This window comes from Equus caballus, chromosome 10, assembly GCF_041296265.1.
Source record: "Equus caballus isolate H_3958 breed thoroughbred chromosome 10, TB-T2T, whole genome shotgun sequence".
Taxonomy (NCBI): domain Eukaryota; kingdom Metazoa; phylum Chordata; class Mammalia; order Perissodactyla; family Equidae; genus Equus; species Equus caballus.
The window spans coordinates 56,276,483-56,287,258 of NC_091693.1; positions in this window are offsets into that span (position 1 = coordinate 56,276,483).

The following is a 10,776-nucleotide window of genomic DNA, read 5'->3' on the forward strand; positions in this document are numbered from 1 at the left end:
AAGACCTTAAACGGAATTTCTGGAAAAATTAGAGATTTGGTCTTGTAGGTTACACAGACAGAAACAAATCACAAAGTTATCTGGTAGAATGAATGATCTATTGGATACAGATAGGGAACCTTGCCCACCTGACGGTATCACCCTGGACCTTGGATGCTGCTGCTAGAACCGCTGCCCCTGGAATCCGGATGTAGTTTCTGCTGCTGCTGCCCCTATGCTCACTAGAATAGATTCTGCACATTCATGTGGTAGCGTAGTGCTCTGCTGCTTGGCTGTGCAGAGCATCTTACCATCTTGGAGACTAGCCCAGAGATTTAAATAATGAAAACACTACAAAAAGGCAGTGGGGGTTGTCTAGGAGGGATGTGACCTTCTATTCATTGGAAATGTTCAAGCAGAGACAAGACAAGCCTTATTAGGGTTATTTTAAGGGAGAGTACTTAACTGCTTAGGGTTTGAACTAGATCCTGTTAAATCATAGTTTAAATTTGGGAAAAGTTTTAGGATATATTTATTCTCCCATTTGTCAATATCCTTACTTTCTCTTCCCTCTGTTGATCTGCAAGATTATCTGCTGGAATAGCAGTCTGTGAATGTCCCTTTCTAGATGCTACTACAGTTGAATGAAGGTAGGATATAGGTTTCTGCATAAGAAATTTCATCCTATCAGTTTTGTACTTCAAACAACTGCTTCTCACTTAAACCCGGAAATAAGGATTAAACAGAAACTATTATTGATGTTATGGACTCCCAGTTTAACCTGTTGGATTGAACATAAACATTTATCTTTGCTCTTTGTGAAACCCAAATAAAATGACAGAGGGTTAATAAATTTATAAACACATAGACAAAAAGAATGGGAGAGGAGAGGAAAGTAGATGAGACATGGTTCCCAATGTTGGAAGATAGAAAGCAGATGTAGGGGCTGGCTCCGTGTCTGAGTGGTTAAGTTCGCACGCTCCACTGCAGTGGCCCACAGTTCGGATCCTGGGCGCGGACATGGCATCGCTCGTCAGGCCACGTTGAGGTGGTGTCCCACATCCCACAACTAGAAGGACCTGCAACTAAGATATACAACTATGTACGAGGGGTTTGGGAAGATAAAGCAGGAAAAAAAAAAAAAAAGAAAGCAGATGTAAAAGTGGTACCTAACTAACATATACAATTCCATAGTGAAAAACAAACAATCCAATTAAAAAATGGGCAAAGGACTTGAATAGACATTTTTCCAAAGAAGGCATACAAATGACCAATAGGTACATGAAAAAGTGCCCAACATCACTAATCATCAGGGAAATGCAGATCAAAACCACAATGAAATATCACCTCACATCTGTTGGAAGGGTTATTGTCAAAAAGACATAAAAACTTCTATAAATTAACACATTTAATCATCATAGCAATCCTATGAGACAGGTGCTATTATTATCCCTTTTTACCCGTGGAGAGACTGAGACATTGAAAGAGTAAGCTCTCCAAGGTTACTCAGCCATTAGGGTGCCCAGTCTGGTGTAGAACTCAGGCATTCTGTCTTTAGAGACTGCATCACTAACCACTACCTCATTCAGACTTTGGTATTGAGACTACCAACTCTTGTCACTAATATAGGTAAGCTCCTTGATACATGTGCAGACACTTATGCAATAAACTTTTAAATAATTTTTATTTTGGAATACTTTTAGATTTATAGGAGAGTTGCAAAGATAGTACAGAGGGTTCCCATATATCTCTCACCTAGTTGCCCCTAATATTAACATCTTATATAACTAAGGTTCATTTGACAAAAGTAAGAGAGTAATATTGGTACACTACCGTTAAACTCCACCCATTATTCCAATTTCACTAGTTTTTCCCTAATTTTTTTTGTTGTTGTTCCAAGATCCCATCTAGGATATCACATTGCATTTCATTGCATGTCTCCATAATCTCCTTTGCTTGGTGACAGTGTCTTAGTTTTTCCTTGTTTCTCATGACTTTGACAGTTCAGAAGAGTACTTGTCAGGTATCATGCAGAATGTCTTCCAATTTGAGTCTCTCTGATGTTTTTCTCTTGGTTAGATTGGGTTTATGTTTTTTAGGGGATGACTATCACAGAGGTTAAGTGCCTTTCTCGTCTCATTGTATCAGAGGGTACCTGATATCAATATTTCTTACTGCTAGTGATGTTAACCTTGATCACTTGGTTAAGTTAGTTCTTGCCAGGTTTCTCCACTGTAAAGTTCCTATTTTTCCCTTTCTATACTTTGTTTTTTGAAAGTAAGTCACTAAATCCAGCCTACATTCAAGTGGAGGGAAATTAAGTTCCAGATTCTGGAAGGGGAAGTATATTAATTTACGTTTTTGAAATTCTTCAGAATGGAATATTGGTCTCTTCTCTCTCCTTTATTTATTTATTTATTTTTTGCTGAGGAAGATCTGCCCTGAGCTAACATCTGTTGCCAATCCTCCTCTTTTTATACTTAAGGAAGATTAGCTTTGAGCTAACATCTGTGCTTGTATTCCTCTATTTTGTATGCAGGTCACCCCTACAGCATGGCTGACGAGTTGTGTAAGTCCATGCCCAGGATCTGAACCTGTGAACCTGGGCACTGAAGCAGAGCATGCCAAACTTAACCACTATGCCATGGGGCTGCCCCCCTTTTATTTTTTTAATTCCAGTATTTCTTTATATCAGTATAGACTCTTGTATACTTATTTCATATTTTAGGCTATGGTCCAGTACTATGTTATTTATTTTGTTCTTTATAATTTTAAAAGGACTTTATTCCTGACCTTAAAAAATGATTCAGACTGTTTCATAGTCATCTGAAACCTATGCTGAGTGTAAATAGACTCTGTTCATTTTCTAGTGTTAGGTGAACTTCATTATCTTAGTGAGAATAAAATCATTTATAATGAGAATTATCTTATCCTATCTATCTTATTTTCATAAAAACACATAACATAAATTTATGCTCCTAACAATTTTTGTGTTGTTAACTGTATGCAAAATGTTATATAAGAAATCTCTAAAACTTTTTCGTCTTGCATGACTGAAATTCTATGCCCACTGAACAACTCTTTGTCTCCCCCTCCCCTCCCAGCCCCTGGCAAGCACCATTCTACTTTTTGCATCTATGAGTTTGAGTATTTTAGATACTTCATGTATGTGGGATAATGCAGTATTTATCTTTTTACGATTGACTTATTTTACTTGGCATAATGTCCTCATTCGTCCATGTTGTAGCATATGCCAAGATTTCCTTCTATTTTAAGGTTGAACAATATTCCATCATATATATATATCTATAACATACACATGTATACATGTAAGTATATACATGTATACATATATATAACGCATTATCTTTATCCATTCATCCATTGTTGGGCATTTAGGTTGCTTCCACTTCTTGGCTATTGTGAATAATGCTGCAATGAAGATGAATGTACAAATAGCTCTTTGAGGTCCTGTTTTCAGTTCTTTCCAGTATATACCCAGAAGTTGGATTGCTTGGTCATATGTTAGTTCTACCTTCAATTTTTTGAGAAACCTCTATACTGTTTTCCATAGCAGCTGCACCATTTTACAATTCTACCAACAGTGTGCAAGGGTTCCAATTTTTTCACATCATTGCCAACGCTTGTTTTCTGTTTTGTTTTTTTAAAATAGTGGCCATTTTAATGGGTGTAAGGTGATATCTCGTTGTGGTTTTGATTTGCGTTTCTCTGATGATTAGTGATGTTGAGCATCATTTTCATACGCTTCTTTGGCCATTTATATATCTTCTTTGGAGAAATGTCTATTCAAGTCCATTCCCATTTTTTAACTGGATTTTTGTTGTTTTTATTGAGTTGTAGGAGTTCTTTATATATTCTGGATATTAACACCTTATCTGATATATGTTTTGCAAATATTTTCTCCTATTCCATAGTTTGCCTTTTCATTCTGTTGATTGTTTCTTTTGCTGTGCAAAGGTTGTTTGATGTAGTCTCATTTGTCTATTTTTGCTTTTGTTGCCAATGCTTTTGGTGTTTCATTCAAGAAGCTCTTGCACATTCCAATGTCATGAAGCTTTCCTCCTATGTTTTCTTCTAGGATTTTTATAGTTTCAGGTCTTACATTTAGGTCTTTAATCCATTTTGAGTTAATTTTTGTATATGGTGTAAGATAAATGTCTATCTTCGTTCTTTTGCATGTGGATATCCAGTTTTCCCAGTATCATTTGTTGAAGAGACTATCCTTTCCCCATTGTGTAGTCTTGACACTGTTGCCGAAGATCATTTGTCCATATATGTGAGGGTGTTCCTGGGCTTTCTCTGTTGTTCCATTGGTTTATTTGTCTGTCTTTATGCTAATACCATAGTGTTTTGATTACTGTAGTTTTGTAATATGTTTTGAAATTAGTAAGTGTGAGGCCTCCAGCTTTGTTTTTTCTTGAGTTGTTTTGGCTATTTGAAAAGCTTTGAGATTCCATATGAACTTTAAGATTTTTTTTTCCATTTCTGCCAAAAAAATGCCATTGGGATTTTGATAGGAATTGCTTTGAATTTGTATCTCCCTTTAGGTAGTATGGGCATTTTAACAATAGTAAGTCTTCCAATCCATGAACAAGGGTTTTCTTTCCATTTATTTGTGTTGTCTTTTATTTCTTTCAGCAATATTTTGTAGTTTTCAGCGTACAAGTCTTTCACCTCTTTAAGTTTTTCCTAAGTATTTTATTCTTTTGAATGTTATTTTAAACAAGATTGTTTCCGTCATTTCTTTTCCAGATTGTTCCTTGTTAGTATACAGAAAGGCAACTGATGTTTGAGTGTTGATTTTGTATCCTGAAACTTTGCTGAATTTGTTATTATTTCTAACATGTCTTTTTGTGTGTGTGTGTGAGATCTTTTGGGTTTTCTACATATAATATGTCATCTGTGAAGAGAGAGAATTTTACTTCTTCCTTTCCAATTTGGATGCCTTTTAATTTCTTTTCTTGCCTAAATGCTCTGGCTAGTACTTCTTGTACTGTGTTAAATAGAAGTGGCAAGAGTGGATATCCTTGCCTTATTCCTGATCTTAGAGGAAATGCTTTCAGTTTTTCACTGTTGAGTATAATGTTAACTGTGGGTTTTTCATTTATGACTTATTATATTGAGATAGCTTCCTTCTATTCTGAGTGTGTTCAGACTTTTTTTCTTTTTTTTTTGAAGATTAGCCCTGAGCTAACATCTGCTGCCAATCCTCCTCTTTTTGCAGAGGAAGACTGGCCTGAGCTAACATCTGTGCCCATCATCCCCTACTCTATATGTGGGACGCCTGCCACAGCATGGCTTGACAAGCAGTGTATAAGTCCGCACCCGTGATCCAAACCAGCAAACCCTGGGCTGCTGAAGGAGAACATGTGAACTTAACTGCTGCACCACTGGGCTGGCTCCCAGTTTTGTTTTGTTTTATCATGAAAGGGTGTTGATTTTGTCAAGTGCTTTTTCTGCCTCAGTTAAGATGAGTATGTGATTTTTGTCCCTTCATTTGTTAATATATTGTATTACATTTATTGATTTTCGTATGTTGAACCATCCTTGTATCATAAGAATAAATCCTACTTGGTCATGGTGTATGATCCTTTTAATGTGCTGTTGAATTCAGTTTGCTAGCATTTTGTTGAGGATTTTTGCGTTAGTATTCATCAGGGATATCGGTCTTTCTTGTACTATCTTTGCCTGGCTTTGGTATAATCATAATGCTGGCCTTATACAATGTGTTTGGAAGTGTTTCTTCCTCCTCAGCTTTTTGGAAGAGTTTGAAGGGATTGACATTAATTCTTTCTTAAATGTTTGGTAGAATTCTACAGTGAAGACATCTGGTGCTTGACTTTTCTTTGTTGGGAGGTTTTTGATTACTGATTCAATCTCTTTATTGTTACAGGTCTGTTCAGATTTTCTATTTCTTCATGATTCAGTTTTGGCAGGTTGTATGTTTCCAGAAATTTATTCATTTCTTCTAGATTATCTAGTTTGTTGACATATAATTGTTCATAGTAGTCTTTTATAATCCCTTCTATTTCTGTGGACTCAGTTTTAATATCACCTTTTTCATTTCTGATTTTATTTATTTGTGTCTTCTCTCTTTTTTTCATACTTATCCTTGTCAATTTAATTTATATTTTCAAAACACCAACTCTTAGTTTTTTTGATTTTTTCTATCACTTTTCTATTCTCTGTTTCGCTTATTTCTCTTTTAATCTTTAATTATTTCCTTCCTTCTGCTAACTTTGGGTTTAGTTTCTGCTTCATTTTCTAGTTCCTTGAGATGTAAAGTTAGGTTGTTGGTTTGAGATCTTTCTTCTTTTGATTATATTTTATGCTATTGTCTTTTAAATTCTATCTAAGGATTAAAATTGCTTGTGTACCATCATTACAGTATTCTGTGTTTGTTTACATATTTACCTTTATCAGTGAACTTTATATTTTTGTGTGCTTTTTTGTTGCTGTCTAGTGCCCATTTGTGGCAACTTGCAAGACTCTCTTTAGCATTTCTTGTAAGGCAGTTCTAGTGGTGATGAACTCCCTCAGCTTTTCTTTATGTGGGAACGTCTTTACTTCTCCTTAATTTTTGAAAGACAGTTTTACCAGGTATAGTGTTCTTTGTTGGCAATTGACTTCTTTTAGCAGTTCAAATATATCATTTCATTCCTTTCTTGTGTGTAAGGTTTCTGCTGAGAAATCTGCTGATCATATTATGGGAGCTCTCTTGTACATGACAAGTTACTTTTCTCTTGCTGCTTCCAAGATTCTCTCTTTATCTTTGACTTTTGACACTTTGATTATAGTGTGTTTTTCAGTGGGTCTCTCTGGGTTCATCCTGGTTGTAGTCCAGTGAGCTTCTTGAATTTGGATGTCCATCTCCTTCCTCAGATTTGGGAAGTTTTCAGCCATTATTTCTTCAGATAAGCTCTCTTTCTCTCTCTCTTCTCCTTCTGGAATTCTCATAATGCATATGTCGATCTGTGATATAGTGTCCCTTATCCTTTCTTCATTTTTCTTCATTCTTTTTTCTTCTTGCTTCTCTAACTCAATAATTTTAAATGACCTGTCTTTGTGTTCACTCCATCTTTCTTCTGCTTGATCAACTTTTCTGTTGAACTTCTGTAGTGAACTTTTTCAATCCAGTTATTGTATTCTTTAGCTCCAGAATTTCTGTTTGATCTTTTTAATAGTTTCTATTTCTTTATTGCTATTCTCATTTTGTTCATGCATCATTTTCCTGCTTTTGTTTAGTTGTTTGTATTCTGTTGTAGATCATTGAACTTTTTAAAAACAATTATCTGGAATTCTTTGTCAAATAATTCACAGATCTACATTTTTGGGGGTTTAGTTTCTGGGAATTTATTTTGTTTTGATCCAGCCATGTTTCCCTCTTTCTTTGTGTGAGTTGTGATTTTTTTGCTGAGAATTATGCATTTGTATGAACAGCCCCCACCCACTCCGTCTGTATGGACTGTCTTCGTACAGAGGAAGAACTTCACCAATCAGCCCAGCTAGAGATTCCTGGGGCCTATGAAATCTTTTGTTGGGGGGATGCTACTTTTCAGACAAGGCATGTGTGATTTCCCAATTGGAGAGTTCTGCCAGTTTTTTTCCCTACCTCATAATCCGTTGCTCCCTCTGGTGTCTATTTATGGTACTGCAAGTTCTCTGGGACCACAGCAACAAGCTGCCCCCCACCCTCCTTTGTTTTAGCATGTCTCAGGCTTCCAAAGTATGCCGGCTCCCTGTCAGCTCTTCAAAACAGTTGAGACAGATAACAGTCCCTTGAGCAGCTCTCTGAAAAGCTGGAATCCTGCATGCACGCCCCAATCTTTTCCCTCTGTACCAAGGGAGAAACCACAAGTTGGGTGCCTTCTCCCTTCTCCCATTTGTGCTGAGCTTCGATGGCCTCTGCTGTGGCACTGCAGGGCCTCTGGTGCAGCAGCAAGCCACTCCTCTCCACTTCTTGGCTTTAAACAGCCCCTAGGCATTTGGACAAGCAGAAATCAGTCCCTCAAGCAGCCCTCCAAAAAGCCAAATCATTCAACACAGGTTTCACTCTGTTTTCCCTGAAGCAGAAGCTGTGAGCCAAGCTAAGCTATGCTGGCTTGGGGAAGGGGCCATCTCATATAAAGTGAAATGGTTCTTCTTATCTGTTTCAATGGGGCTCTTCTCAGCTTTGCACTTACCTGGGGTACTGCAACTTCTTAATTGGCTTCTGAAGTTCTCATAAAAGTATTTTGGTTCATATATTGTTAATTCAGTGTCTTTGTGGAGGAATGAAGGCTGGTGCTTCCTATTCTACCATCTTGCTGATGTCACTCCAGTTATAATGAGCTTTTGTATCAAAGTTTATGATGAGTTTCTACCAAATATTTAAGGCAAAGAAACTTTCTTAAAATTATTATTTACACTGAAATTGGGGGAATAATTCTTACGTCTCTCACTATTTTAATTTAATTAGTATTTAGTTTGCCATTTAGTTTTATACAGGTAGACTATCTAGTTGAAGAGAATTTCTTTAAGCTGGATTATTCTAGCTCTATTTGACTTTGAACTTTAATAAGATGAACACTCAAGAGTTATGCATGGGAAGATTATCAGCTTTAAGATTTGTAGCGTTTAGATGGCAGAATGAAAAAAAAAAGAATCATTGTACAGCTGTGAAGGGGCAAATATTCATCAACCAAAGGGAAAAAAGATCTTGATTTAGAATTTGAAAGATTATTAGGGTTAGTTACAACTGTTAGCATTCAACTGCTGTTGGGAGTTTGTTCAAGAGAATGAGAGATTTTATACTAGTTAAAGGAAAAAGAAAAGAAGGTTATAGAAAATCTAAAGTTACAAGATATCTTAGAATATGCACTTATTCTAAAAAAAAAAAATTGAGTATTTAGATATTTAGTGTATTGCTGGAAAAAGTTCCACAGTGATTGAGAAACAGCCTAGATAGTTTGAACAATGTATTTTACCTTCAAATTGTGTCCTGTTATGTGCATGTGGCAATTATAAAGTCAGTATTTTATTGCTTTTGTCCAAACGTCATTAAAAGATCTATGGAGAATAGGGTAGAGTATGATATTTAGAATGGATTCTAGAGATAAGAACAGAACAAGATAAGTTTTGGTATGTATAACAAAGTTACATTTTAGAATAGAATTTAGAATAAAAACTATCAAACCAATGACATTATAGTTATATGTAATTATGAAATGAATGTTGGCTGTAATTTTTTAAAGCACCCACCCAAAAACAGAGATATTCTGAGATATAACCACAGCTCTCCTAGGGAGTAATTTGCTCTCTTCTTCAGGTATTTCTAAGAAGATTTCTCTGTAAAAATCTGTAAGCACATTCTGGTATCATTCCAAGTACTAGGAGCAGATTAATAGGTTATAAAAAAGGTCTTCCAAAGTGGGTTTTGTAAGGGTTTTGATTTGAGAAGATATTATTAGAATTTCCTCAAAATTTGACTTCATTCTTTTAAAAAGTTTGTGTGTATGTGTATGAATTCAAAAAATTGTCTATAACAGCACATTGAAACATAGAATTACTTTAAAAATTAATAAGTATATTGGGAAACTTTATACAGATAAAAATGTACTAAATTTAGGTCCATTGAAACACAAGGGCTAGAATTTTTAGATTCCTTCATGGCAATGCCTTTTTTTTTTTACGCCCTCCACTCCCGGGAACTTTTTTCTTAGCAACTTTCTTGAGGTCTAATTTACATGCCATAAAATTCATTGTTTGTAAGCATATAATTCAAGAATTTTTAGTAAATTTATCAAGTTGTGCAATGATCAAAATAAACCAGTTTTAAAATATTTCCATCACCTGCCCCTCCCAAATTTTTCTAAGATCCATTTGCAGTCAGTTTGTATTCCCTCTGTTTTCTGTCTATAAATTCACCTTTTTCGGACATTTCATATAAATTGAGTCATATAATATGTAGTCTTTTGCATCTGGCTTCTTTTGCTTGCATAATGTTTTTGAGGTTCACCTGTGTGGTAGTATGTATCCATAATTAATTCCTTTTTATTGCTTAATCGTATTGCATTCTATGGATATACCACATTTTCTTTGTCTACTCACTAGTTGATGGACATTTTGATTGTTTCTGGTTTTTGACTGCTATGAATAATGTTGCTGTGAATATTTCCCTGGAAGCACTTGTGTGAACATATGTTTTTATTTTCTTGGTTAGACTCCGAGGAGCGGAATTACTGGGTAGTATGGTAATTTTATGTTTAGCTATCTAAGAGAGTTTCAGTTTCTTCACATCCTTGTGAAGAACACTTTGTGTTATTTATCTTTTAGGCTATAACCATTCTAGTGGGTAAATAGTAGTATCTAACTGAGATTTTAACTTGAGTTTCCCTAATGACTAATATTGTTGAACATATTTTCATGTAATTCTTAGCCATTCGTGTATCATCCTTGAAATGTCTTTTTAAATACTTTGCCTATTTTTGAATTGGGTTGTTTGTTATGATTGAATTCTAAGCATTTTTTATATATTCTGGATAAAAATCCTTTACAGAAATATGATCTGAAAATATTTTCTCCAAGTCTGTGGCTTGTCTTTTTATTATATTAATGGTGTGTTTTGAAGCTGAAAAATTTTTAATTTTAAGCAAGGCCAGTTTACTGACTTTTTCTTTTATGGATTGTGCTTTTGTTGTCATGTCTAGGAGCTCTTTGCCTAACCCAATGCACAGCGATTTTATTCTATGTTTTCTTCTAGAAGTTTTATAGCATTAGCTCTTACATTTAGGGTTA